Source organism: Hypanus sabinus, chromosome 4, assembly GCF_030144855.1.
Source record: "Hypanus sabinus isolate sHypSab1 chromosome 4, sHypSab1.hap1, whole genome shotgun sequence".
Classification (NCBI taxonomy): domain Eukaryota; kingdom Metazoa; phylum Chordata; class Chondrichthyes; order Myliobatiformes; family Dasyatidae; genus Hypanus; species Hypanus sabinus.
This window is the reverse complement of record NC_082709.1, coordinates 147,405,543-147,419,527: the sequence shown is the minus strand read 5'-3', so window position 1 is coordinate 147,419,527 and position 13,985 is coordinate 147,405,543. Positions and strand designations below refer to the sequence as shown.

General features: G+C 40.8%; 1 long non-coding RNA gene across 2 annotated transcripts in view; it reads right to left on the bottom strand.

Annotated features, from left to right (window-relative positions):
- LOC132393288 (uncharacterized) overlaps positions 1-12,132 on the bottom strand; it is a 115,048-nt gene extending 102,916 nt beyond the window's left edge. The window contains exon 1 of one of the 2 annotated variants that reach the window (XR_009511820.1): positions 12,018-12,132. This is a non-coding gene — a long non-coding RNA (uncharacterized LOC132393288). The remainder of the gene's footprint in view (positions 1-12,017) is intronic. The other variant, XR_009511819.1, reaches the window with a different exon arrangement.
- Between the last annotated feature and the right edge of the window lie 1,853 nt (positions 12,133-13,985).

Sequence of the window (13,985 nt, the reverse complement as noted above, 5' to 3'; positions counted from 1 at the left end):
TGCAAGACACCAGTGAGTGGGTCACTGGTTTAAACTTTCAGTAGCCCAAAAGGGGTGAGTTGACGATAGATCCAGAGTATTGAAGATTGACTCTCACAAGTTCTGCAAGTAGAAGTCATTTGCAGAGAGAGGAGAGGAAAGGTAAGATTGAAACAGAAGAAACTTAGTGACAAAGAGTTCACTGTTTGGACTCTCTCTCTAAGTAGCCTGTGAGGACAAGTTTGTTTCCATTTGAATACGAAAGTGTGATTGTCTCATAGTTAATCCACAGGAGTGGGTTCTCTGGCGAGGGGGAAACCTTTGTGAATACCACGCATGTGTTTACCTTTTGTCTGGGTGTGGTAATTCACTGAAGAAAGGCACCCCTGTGACAAATCACTGTTGTAGTTATTTCGTATGTCATGGAACTGGATAAGTGGCTATTACGCTGTGTGTGATTGGGGTAACCTTGTGGAATCTACCGGTGTGTCGACCCTTGCCTGGGTGGTGGTTCCCTTGAAGATGGTCCCCTTTGTGACAAGCCACTGTTGGTGATACTTCGCGTGAGGATGCGGAGGACAACGGGAAGATCGATGACACCTGTTTATTTGTTTTTCTCCTGTTGTGGATTTCGCCTTGGATTACAAATATCTCCCCCATGACAACAATAACAATTCTGTGCATTTGAACTGAACCGAACTTTCTTACATACCATCATAAGACTGTAACTCTTGCCACCTGAGTTTGAATGAGTTTGGGAACTTTTTTTTACACCTATATATGCATAACACTGCTAACCCTTGGATTACCTGGTTGAGTTACTATATGATGTAGTTACTAATAAAATAGTTCTGTTAACAGCAAAACCAGACTCTAGGTGTGTTCTGTTGCTGCTGATCCTTTTACAGGGTTGCGCGTATGTAACAATACCAAATACTGAGCTGCAAGGAGACTTGAGAGTCCTTGTGCAGGATTCCCTAAAGGTTAATTTGCAGGTTGAGTCTGGTGAGGAAGGAAATGCAATGTTAGCATTCATTTCAAGAGGATTAGGATATAAAAGAAAGGATGTAATTTTGAAACTTTACAAAGCACTGGTGAGGCTTCACTTGGAGTATTGTGAGCAGGATGTACTGAAACTGAACAGGTTCAAAGAAGGTTCACGAAAATGATTCCAGGATTGAATGACTTGTCATATGAAGAGCGTTTGATGGTTTTGGGCCTGTATTCACTAGAGTTCAGAAGAATGAGGTGTGATCTCATTGAAACATGTCGAATGGTGAAAGGCCTTGATAGAGTGGATGTGGGGAGAATGTTTCCAATGATGGGAGAGTCTAAAACCAGATTATACAGCCTCAGAATAGAGGGGCATCCTTTTATAATGGAGATGAGGAGGAATTTCTTTAACCAGATAGTGGGGTGACTCTTTGGAATTCTTTACCACAGGCAGCTGTGAAGGCTAAAGCTTTATGTATGTTTATGGCAGAGGTTGATAGGTTCTTGATTGGTCATGGCAGGAAGGAATACGGGGAGAAGGCAGGAAGGAATACAGGAAGAATGCAGGAGACCGCAACTGAGAGGAAAATTGGATCGGCCATAATAAAATAGCAGAGCAGATGCGATGGGCCAAATGACCTAGTTCTGTTCCTTTATCTTATGGCCCAAATATAGACTTCTCCTTACATGGACAATCACCCTCCCCCCTTCTTCCACTCCCCACACTGACTTTTCACTTCTTCTTACTTGCCTATTACTTTCTCCTGGTCCCCTCCTTCTTCCCTTTCTGCCATTGTCCACTTTCCTCTCATACCACAAACAAGAGAAAATCTGCAGATGCTGGAAATCAATAATACATAGCAAACGCTGGAGGAACTCAGCAGGCCAGGCAGCAACTGTGGAAAAGAGTAAACAGTCCACATTTCTGCCTGAAACCCTTCATCTGGACTGGTAAAAGAGATGAGGGAGATCAGTGGGGAGGAATGAATGGACAAGGGAGTCACGTAGGGAACAATCCCTGTGAAAAGCAGAAAATGGGGGGGAAGGGAGATGTGCTAGGTGGTGGGATCCAGTTTATTGGAGATGGTGGAAGTTAAGAAGAATTATGTGCTGGACACAGAAGCAGGGATTTGGTAGGTGAGGACAAGGTGACTCCTCTCTGATCAGATTCATTCTTCTCCAGCCTTTGACCTTTCCCACCCACTTGGCTTCAGCTATCACTTTCCAACCAGCCCCTTTCCTCTCTCCCACTTCTTTATTCTGGCATCTTCCCCTTCCTTCTCAGTTCTGAAGAAGGGTCTTGGCCCAAAACATTGACTGTTTACTCTTTTCCTTAGATGCAGCCTGAACTGCTGATTTCCTCCAGCATTCCACGTGGGATGCTCTTAATGCTCTTTTGACTTCATTTTGGTTTGGTCTGTTGAAAATCTACCATGCTGTTCGATCTGACAGAGAGGGGGGGTATTTAGTCTTATGAATTCATTTAAAAAAGATGATCCTCCAATTTTCTACATCAACAAATTGGGTGAGTTGGTAAGGTATATTGGAAAGTAAGCATAGTAATTACAAAGGGGATGAATCAACCCCACAATTTTGGATTTTAATTTTTAGCAAGCTGTTGACAAGTTTTGGAGTTTTTCTTTTGATTTAGCATGATGCACAATGTTTTGTAGTTTTATTCAAAATATCTTAATTCAATACATTTCAAATTTAGAAACTGAGACAGAACATGAAAATAGTTGTGGGGGCTGAATACTTATTCAAGGCAGTGTAGATTAAAGGAAGTGGCATTATATTGTCAAAAAGAGCAGTAAGAAGTTGATCTGGAATATTTCAGTGTCTACAAAAAAACCAATGCAGAAATGAGAAAAAAAGAAGTAGAATGTGAAAGTGACCTTGAAAGAAATATGACAAGAGACTGTGAGAGCTACTATAGACATGGAACAAGAAAACAATTAGTAGTTGTTAATGTGGTGCCTATACAAATTGACACCAGAGTGACCATTCTGGGGAATAAGAAATAGAATAAAAGGTGGCATGCCTGAATGACTATCGACCTGTGGCTCTGACATCAATTGTTATGAGGTGCTTCGAGCGATTGGTTATGGCACACATCAACCATAACCTACCGGTCAACCTCAACACTTTGCAATTTGCCAACCAGAGCAACAGGTCAACGGCAGGTGCCATCTCTCTGGCACTACATTCCTCCTTAGAACACCTGGAGAATAAAGTCGCATATGTAAGGCTCCTTTTCATTAACTACCGCTCTGCCTTTAATACTATCATTCCAAATAAACTGATTCCTAAACTCAGGAACCTGTGTCTCAGCACTCAGATCTGCGGCTGGATCTTCAACTTCCTCACAGACAGGACCCAGGGTGTAAAAATAGGGGTCAAGCTCTCCTCTACAATCACTCTGAGCACCGGTGCCCCACAAGGCTGTGTACTCAGCTCCCGCTGTATTCACTGTACACCCATGATTGTGTAGCCAAGTTTCCATCGAACTCAATATACAAGTTTGCTGATGACACCACAATTGTAGGCCGTATCTTGAGTAACGATGAGTATGAGTACAGAGAGGAAATTAAGAACCTGGTGGCATGGTGCGAAGACAATAACCTATCCTCAACGTCAGCAAGACGAAGGAATTGGTTGTTGACTTCAGAAGGAGTAGTGGACCACCAGTGCCTTTACTTCCTGAGAAAGCTGAAGAAATTTGGCCTGTCCCCTAAAACCCTCACTACTTTTTATAGATGCACTGTGGAAAGCATTCTTCGAGGGTGCATCACAACCTGGTATGGAAGTTGTCCTGTCCAAGACTGGAAGAAGCTGCAGAAGATCGTAAACATAGCCCAGCACATCACACAAACCAATCTTCCATCCTTGGACTCACTTTACACCACACTCTGTCGGAGCAGTGCTGACAGGATAATCAAGGACACGATCCACCCAGCCAACACACTTTTTGTCCCTCTTCCCTCCAGGAGAAGGTTCAGGAGCATGAAGATTCATACAGACGGATTTGGGAACATCTTCTTTCCAACTGTGACAAGACTGCTGAACGGATCCTGACCCGGATCTGGGCCGTACCTTCCAAATATCCGGACCTGACTTGCACTACCTTACTTTCCCTTTTCTATTTTCTAATTATGATTTATAATTTAAATTGTATTATATTTATTTCGATTTGTACTTCAGGGAGCGCAAAGTGCAGAATCAAATATCGCTGTGATGATCGTACGCTCTAGTATCAATTGTTTGGTGACAATAAAGTAAAGAAGAAAAATCAAACAAATATATTATGCCTGTCTTCAAGGGAGGAAACATAGAAAATCTTGCTAACAGAGTGGGAATAAAAGTGAAGTGAATAAAGATCTAAAAAAAATCAATAAAGAGAGGTATAAGTAAGAAACAAGATACAAAACTAAAGTGAAAAGCATGACATTTTACAACATCTGTTGCTATAGCCCAGGAACTTCAGTGCTGATATCCACATTATGTTATTTATGTTGATGTATCAACATAAAAAAATTTCAAGGGCAGCTTTAAAGATTGTTTCATTATCCCTGCATAACATATTATCTATTGAGTATTCAGCATGTATATTCAGTGTTACAATTCTTTAATCATAAATTCCTCATATTCATATTTCATGCAAATTAAAGTAATTAACATTCCATAAGAATGAAATAAAGTCATTGCGTGCAGCTCTCTAAACCATCAAGCCGCCATCTGATCACTGTCATATTTTGGGATTACAGACTGTCCTGCCATGGTAGGGGGGGGATCTTTGTGTAATATGTTAAAAATGCTTCTGTTAACATAAATTAAACTCTCCAGGGCTTAAATTTTCAAAACCACAGGAATAACAGCTGTAGATTAGATTTCAGACCAGGTATCTGGACCAGTATCTTGGAAACAATGGAAAACAATTTGACATTTGTGCGAGCATTCACACTTAATGCTCCAATGATAACTCTATTCATGTGAATTCAACAGTGACCCATTACCAAGTTAAACTGGTAGATACTGCACAGGAGGGAGGATTTTTATTTGAACTAAAATCTGATATTGGAAGCAGAATTTAAAACAACAGTGCGAGCTGCAGAGCATGACACAAAATGGTAGCAATGTGCCAAAGGAAGATTAAAGAGGCAGAAGACTGGAGAGAAAGCAGGTTCTGGCTTGAGCTGTTGGACAACATGCTGAGGAGCAATTCTTCTTCACAGAAATGAAATCAGGTAGTGCAGCGTGTCATTGTTTTTAGAGCAAACACCACATGGTATGTTTTATTCATTATACTAAGCAAATTCTTTTTATTCATCAAACCTTTGGAATAAAATACCATAATTACATATCTAAAAATGTTGTGCATTAGCTAACTTACTATTAAAGTCAGGTAATGCAAAACATTATTTAGATATGTAATTAGTTGAAGATATACATAAAAAAAGAAACAACTATCTGATTCAAATCAAAAGATGATATTTTTATCCCCTCAGGTTACTGTTGTACAAGTAGATACAGATGGTTTGAATCAACTTCTAAGTGGCAAGACCATTTAGTGGCGTGTGTGAGTGACTGGTAATAAAGTGCCAAGAACTGACCTGAATTTGTAATGACAATGAATATGGAATGGGCTGTGTTCAGTATGAAAAATAATGACTGTAAAACTAATTCAAAATACAATGGAATTTAAAGAGAAATCAGGAATTAGCTTATTTTTATTTCTTAATACATTAAACCATTTTCAATAAAATTGAAATTTCTATTAAAATATTTTGATAATAATCTGTATTTAGCTAGTGCATTTTAGGAACATAAAAATACAAAACAAGGAATCTGAGTACAGACTTCAGCATTCAGTAAAATTATGGCTGATCTGATCTGTGACCTTGACTTCATTTTGTGAACAATTGACAGAACCTTTTGAAACTTTGAATCTTGAACCCTTAATTCTCCAATAGTCTAAATCTTTACTACTCAGAGTCTACGGCTCCTTAAGGTAGAGAATTTCAAAGATTCGCAATTTTCAGAAAAGAAGAGATGTATTATTTATGCATCGAGTTGCTGGTACATGATTGGCTGATTAGATTTTGTACTAACGAGAACGTGTACCTAATAAAGTGGCCACACTGAATGAGATCAACTCTCATTCTTCTAAACTCCTGAGGTTATAAGGCCATTAAGATGTTCCCTCATACAGCAAACTCCTCATCCCAATCAATCTTGTGGGGTTTTGCTGAACTATCTGTAAAATAAGAGTATCCTTCTTTCAGTAATGAACCCAAGGAGAACATAACAAGTTGTGGATGGCTAAGTGAAATTAACCACTAACTAGAGAAGTCTTCAACAAATTCCTTTACTCAACAAAGGCAGACCACAATTGAAAAACATTGACCAAGCATTTTTTCAGAAGTAAGTGCCAAAGAACACTGAGGTTGTCTACAAGAAGTGTCAGAGCCGTCTCTATTTCCTGAGGAGACTGAGATCCTTTAACATCTGCCAGAAGATGCTGAGGATGTTCTACGAGGCTGTGGTGGCCAGTCCTATCATGTTTGCTGTTGTGTGCTGGGGCAGCAGGCTGAGGGTAGCAGACACCAACAGAATCAACAAACTCATTTGTAAGGCCAGTGATGTTGTGGGGGTGGAACTGGAATCCCTGACGGTGGTGTCTGAAAAGAGGATGCTGTCCAAATTGCATGCCATCTTGGACAATGACTCCCATCTACTCCATAATGTACTGGTTAGGCATAGGAGTACATTCAGCCAGAGATTTATTCCACCAAGATGTAACACTGAGCATCATAGGAAGTCATTCCTACCTGTGGCCATCAAACTTTACAACTCCTCCCTCAGAGTGTCAGACACCCTGAGCCAATAGACTGGTCCTGGACTTATTTCCACTTGGCATGATTAACTTATTATTATTTAATTATTTATGGTTTTATATTGGTGTACTTCTTCACTATTCTTGGTTGGTGCTGCTGTAACGAAACCCAATTTTCCCTCGGGATCAATAAAGTATGTCTGTCTGTCTGTCAAATGGACAGAGCACCACAGGTTACTCCTAAATAACTATACCATCAGAACCAGTTCATTTGATTCATCCTAAGTTATTCCAAGAATTAAGTGGAGATAACAAATTCACTAGGTTGGCTATAACGCTGATAAAAAAAATCCATCTGATTACTGCTCTACCAGTCTATCAACAAATAGACGGAAATATCTTTGAGCAGGGACGCCCTAACCATATTCAATATAATAACATACAATGATTATGAGTAAAGATTGGACAATGAAGCTCTGGAGCTGTTTCCTCATACATAATCCTAAATCTCAGTCAGCTTTCCCACTTCTTTAATTTATATAATGTCCAAAAATATATTGATTGTAGTCTTGAATATGCCTTATGAAAAGAACATCTTAAGATAAATAATAACAAAGTTTACAACTTTACTTCATGTAAAGAAATTTCTTAATGGATGATCATTAAGCAGTTGACTCCTATCCAGCATATAGCCATTTTGCTTTAGTATCCAGTCTGGGGAAGTAACTTATAGCAATTAAACTTCCAATCCTTTTCAGAAGCTTATGTTTCAAATTGTTAAACTTGGCATAAGGTTCCATTTAAATCAGATTAACAATCTGCAGAGAGCTACCGAATATTGCCAGACAGGTGGATTTAAACATTGCAGCATTTCACCATGGGCAGCAGAAAGCAGAGATAGAAGCAGCAATTCTCAGAGGGAGGTCATTCAGAGGTGGGTATTATTTAAAAGGGATAAGCTATTGGGAGAGTGGAAGCAATTGTGAAAAATTAGATAATCAATAAGGAAGCACAAAAGTGTGAAAGAGAAGATAGAGAAAAGAAGTCAATCAGGGAGATAGTACAGTGGGTACCATATAATTGGTGATGTCTCATGAACCAACGTGAATTTGACTATCTGAAGGCAGAGGACATTGTCAACCATGAATAGATAGCATTAGTTTTTTTTTTCCCTAACATATATAATTATTAGAAACCCTAAAGGATAGATGAAGGTTTGGAAAGAAATGCCAATATTTAATTCTAATTTTTATAAGACCATAAGATATAGGAACTGAAGTAGGCCATTTGGCCCATCGAGTCTGCTCTGCCATTTAATCATGGGCTGATCCAAATCTTCCAGTCATCCCCACTCCCCTGCCTTCTCCCCATACCTTTTGATCCCCTGGCTAATGAAGAACCTGTCTATCTCTGCCTTAAATGCACCCAATGACTTGGCCACCACAGCCGCCTGTGGCAACAAATTCCACCCTCCGACTAAAGTAATTTATCTGCATCTCTGTTCTAAATGAACGTCCTTCAATCCTGAAGTCGTGCCCTCTTGTCCTGGACTCCCCTACCATGGGAAATAATCTTGCCATATCTAATTGTTGAGGTTTTTTAACATTCGGAATGTTTCTATGAGTGCTGCCCTCATTCTCCTGAACTCCAGGGAATACAGAACAAGAGCTACCAGATGTTCCCCATACGGTAACTCATTCATTCCTGGACTCATTCTCATGAATCTTCTCTGAACCTTCTCAATGTCAGTATATCCTTTCTAAAATAAGGAGCCCAGAACTACACATAATACTCCAAGTGTGGTCTTACAAGTGCTTTATAGAGCCTCAACATCACATCCCTGCTCTTATATTCTACACCTTTAGAAATGTATTTCAACATTGCATTCACCTTCTTCACAACCAACTCAACCTGCAGGTTAACCTTTAGGGTATCCTGCACAAGGACTCCCAAGTCCCTTTGCATCTCTGTATTTTGAATTCTCTCCCCATCTAAATAATAGTCTTCCTATTTATTTCATCCACCAAAGTGCATGACCATACACTTTCCAACATTGTATTTCATTTGCCACTTCTTTACCCATTCCTCTAAACTATCTAAATCTCTCTGCAGGCTCTCTGTTTCCTCAACACTACCCGCTCCTCCACCTATCTTTGTATCATCAGCAAATTTAGCCACAAAACCATTAATCCCATGGTCCACATCATTGACATACATCATAAAAAGCAGCAGTCCCAACACCAACCCCTGTGGAACTCCACTGGTAACCGGCAGACAGCTAGAATAGGATCCCTTTATTCCCACTCTCTGTTTTCTGCTGATCAGCCAATGCTCCACCCACACTAGTAGCTTCCCTGTAATTCCATGGGCTCTTATCTTGATAAGCAGCCTCGTGTGCGGCACCTTGTCAAAGGCCTTCTGAAAATCCAAGTACACCACATCCACTGCATCTCCTTTGTCCACCCTGCCTGCAATTTCCTCAAAAAACAGCAGCTGGTTAGTCAGGCAAGATTTTCCTTTCAGGAAACCATACTGGCTTTGGCCTACCTTGTCATGTGCCTCCAGGTACTCCGTAATCTCATCCCTAACAATTGATTCCAATGACTTCCCAACCACTGATGTCAGGCAAATAGGTCTATAGTTTCCTTTCTGCTGTCTCCCACCCTTCATAAATTGTGGAGTAACATTTGCAACATTCCAGACATCCTGTACAAAGCCAGAATCTATCAATTCTTGAAAGATCATTGATAATGCCTCCGCAATCTCTCCAGCCACTTCCTTCAGAACCCAAGGGTGCATTCCATCAGTTCCAGGAGATTTTTCCACCCTCAGACCATTAAGCTTCCTGAGCACCTTCTCAGTCGTAATTTTCACTGCACGTACTTCACTTCCCTGGCAATCTTGAATGTCTCATATACTACAGATGTCTTCCACTGTGAAAATTGATGAAACATATGCATTCAGTTCCTCTGCCATCTCTGCGTCTCTCATTACAATATCTCCAGTGTCATTTTCTATTGGTCATATATTTACCCTCAACTCTCTTTTACCCTTAATATACTTAAAAAGCTTTTAATATCTTCTTTAATATAGTCACCAGCATTTTTTTCATAATTCATCTTTTCCTTCCTAATGACTGTCTTAGTTTCAGTAAGTTTTAAAAGGTTCCCAATCCTCTATCTTGCCATTAGCTTTGGCTTCCTTGTATGACCTCTCTTTTGCTTTTACTTTGGCTCTGACTTCACTTGTCAATCCTGGTAGTGTCCTTCTTCCATTCAAAAATGTCTTCTTATTTGGAATATATCTGTCTTGCACTTTGCTCATTCTTCACAGAAACTCCTGCCATTGCTACTCTGTTGTCCTTCTTGATAGTGTCCCTTTCCAGTCAACTTTGGCCAGGTCCCCTCATGCCATTGTAATTTCCTTTATTCCACTGAAATACTGACACATCAGAATTTAGTTTCTCTTTCTCAGATTTCAATGTGAACTCAATTGTACTGTGATCACTGTTCCCTAAGGGTTCTTTAACCTTAAGCTCTCTTATCACCTCCGGATCATTGCACAACATCTAATCTAGCACAGCCAATCCCCTAGCAGGGGATGCCTAAGGGATGGCATTCTACAAATTCTGTCTCTTAAGGTCCAGTACTGGCCTGGTTTTCCCAATCCACTTTCATGTTAAAATCCCCAATGATTATCATGAAATTGCCCTTCTGACATGCCTTTTCTATCTCCTGCTGCAATTTGTAATCTACATCCCTGCTGCTGTTTGGCGGCCTGTATACAACTGCCATTAGGGTCCTTTTACCCTTGCCATTTCTTAACTCAACCCATAGAAACTATATACCTTCCAACCCTAGGTCATCACTTTCTAATGATTTAATATTATTTCTTATACATAGGCTGCACCACCCCCTTAGCCTACTAACCTATCTTTCTGATACACTGTATATCCTTGGACATCCAGCTCACAATGGCAGCCATCCACTGGAGCCAGGTTTCAGAGATGTCCACAACGTCATCTGAAGCTGAATTTCAAGATTGGCCATTTTATTTCTTATGCTGCGTGCATAACACTTTCAGTCCAGTATTTGTTGCTTTCTGTTTTAACTGCACCACACCTCAATTGCCCTGTCAATCATCCCACTGGCTGTGATTATGCCGCATCTCCTGCATGTCCTTTCTATCATCTCTGTTTCATGTTATCTTTGATTTATTTCTGTTTCCCCCTTCCTCAGCCCTATCACTCCAGTTCCCATCTCCCTGCCAATTAAGTTTAAACTCTCCCTAACATCTCTATTAAACTTGCCCGCTAAGATATTGGACCCCTTTGGTTTCAGGTATAAGCTGTCCTTTTTGTACAGGTCTAACCTCCCCCAGAAGAGGCCCCAATGATTCAGGAACTTGAGCACCAGTCTCTCAGCCACGCATTAATATCTCTGGTCATGCTATTCTTGCACTCGTTAGCACATGGAACAGACAGCAATCCTGGAGATCCTGCTTTTCAGCTTCCTACCCAAGTCCCTGAATTCTCTCTTCAGGACCTCCTCTCTTTTTCTATCTATGTCACTGGCACCAACTTTTACCAAGACTTCAGGCTTTTCACCTTCTCCCTTCAGAATACTCTGCACCCAGTCTGAGACATCCCGTACCCTGGCACCTGGGAGGCAACACACCATGCGGGTATCTCTATCAGGCTGACAGAACCTCCTGTCTGTTACATTCACTATGGAATCCCCTATGACTACCGCATTCCTCATCTTCTTCTCTCCCTTCTGCACCATGGAACCAGGCTCAGTGCCAGATACCTGATTGCTGTGATCGTCCTCTGTCAGGTCAAACACTCAACAGCATCCAAAACGAGATAACGATTACTGAGGGGGATGGCCACGGGGTGTTCCCTACTATCTGAGCTCCTCCCTTTCCTTCCCTGACGGTCCCCCACTTATCTAACTCCTGCAGCCTCAGGGTGACTAGCTCCTTGTAGCTCCCATCTATCTCCTGCTCACTTTCCCTAATAAGCTGTAGGTCATCAAGCTGCAGCTCCAGATCCCTAACACGGTCTCTCAGGAGCTGCATCTCGGTGCATCTCGCATAGATGTGGCCATCTGGAATACAGGAAGAGTCCCAGGATTCCCACATCTGACGTCCAGAGCAAAGTACTAACCCTACAGGCATGCCCTCTATTCCTCAAAAAATCAAGTCCACTTACCCACTTACATTGCCAAAGCCCGAATGAGCCAAAGCCCTCCCACTCTGCCTCAGACCACTCCACCGATGACTGCTCCGCTAGGCAGTGTCTCCCTTTTACGCCTGAACCTTCCCTGCTCTCCAACACGTGATTGGTGCTCCGGTTATAGCTGAGTTCCCATGAAGCATTCCCCTTTTAAACTTTGCTCCTGAACCTGTGCACTGCCTCCTCTCTCATAGCTCTCCAACTCATGATTGGTGCCTCGGTTATAGCCATTGATTAATTGCTTCGACAGTCTTGTGGTTAATAAGTACACAAAGGCAAAAACAGATCTGTTACAATTTAGTAAGAAAGGGTTAAAATGGGGGAAATTTGAATTTAGGTTTGTTAACTAGCAAGAAATAAAATCAGGTCAAATGTAAGATTACTTTTGGAACCCTATTTAATTCAAGGCAATCACATATCCTGAAGTGTTATTCCATAAGATCTGGAAGGGAGCTGAAATCCATTATCTCCTGATTGAGAGAAAAGTGGAATCCTTGAGCTTACATAGCATTTAATTCATTGACTAAGAAAAAGGACAAATTATGTCTAAAGGTGGTCCAGCAAACTATTCTGAAAATAAATGGGGTGTGAGTCTTCTGTAATTCTGGTTCTAGACTTTTATTATAAAAGATTAACCGCACTGGAACTGAATTACAAAATTAACACTGCTTACAAATCAGATGGTCCTAAATGGAAGTAAGTGGCGTTAAGATTTGGAATTCACTAAGATCACTGGCCCTGGATTCTAAATGAATGCACATAGAGAGGAGTGTCCTTCTGACTCAGAGAGAAAAGCGTTATCATTGCAGGAACTTTGATTCCGTTGTGCAGATTCCTGTTTGAAATATGAGACTACATGATCTCTCTTTATCAATGCAAAATCAGAATCAGACTTAATATCCACTGGCATACATCATGAAATCTGTTGCTTTACAACAGCAGTGCACTGCAATACATAATAATAAAAATTATGAATTACATTAAGTAAATATAAAAAAGAAAATTAAATTAAATTAAATACATAATGCAAAAATAGAGGGGGGGAATAGAGGTGGTATTCATGGGTTCATTTTCCATTCAGAAATCTGATGGCAGAGGGAAGCATCTGTTCCTGAAATATTGAGTGTGTGCCTTCAGGCTCCTGTACCTCCTCTTTGATAGTAGCAATGAGAAGAGGGCATGTCCTGGGTGATGGGGATCCCTAATGTTGGATAACACGATTTTGAAGCATTGCCTTTTGAAGGTGTCCTGGATGCTGGGGAGGCCAGTGCCCATGGTGGAACTGGCTGAGTTTACAACTTTCTGCAGCTTTTTCTGATCCTGTGCCATGGCCACTCCTTACCAGACTGTGATACAACCAGTTAGAATGCTCTCCACGGTACATCTGCAGAAATTGTCAAGTGACGTATCTCCTCAAACTCCTAATGAAATATATCCGCCATTCTGCCTTCTTTGTAATTGCATCAATATGTTGGGCCGAGGATGGATCTTCAGAGATGTTGAAACTGCTAATCTTTTCCACAGCTGATCCCTCAATGAGGACTGGTGTGTGTTCCTCAACTTCCCCTTCCTGAAGTCCACAATCAGTTCCATGGTCTTACTTGCGTTGAGTGTAAGCTTCCTTCTGCAACACCGCTGAACCAGCTGATCTATCTCGCTCCTGTACGCCTTCTCACCACCATCTGAAATTCTGCCAGCAATAGTTGTATCATCAGCAAATTTATAGAATATATAATATATAAAAAAGCCATTGTGATTTTGATATATACATAGAAAGAGTGACAGACAAAAGGTTGGTGGAACTCAGTGAGTCAGGCAGCATCTAGGAAATGGACAGCTGACATTTTGTACTGTAAACTCTTCATCAGGACTGGAAAGAAAGAAGGTAGATAGCCAGTTTAAAAGAGAAGGAAAAGGAAGTGGAGCAAGAAGTGACAGCTGATA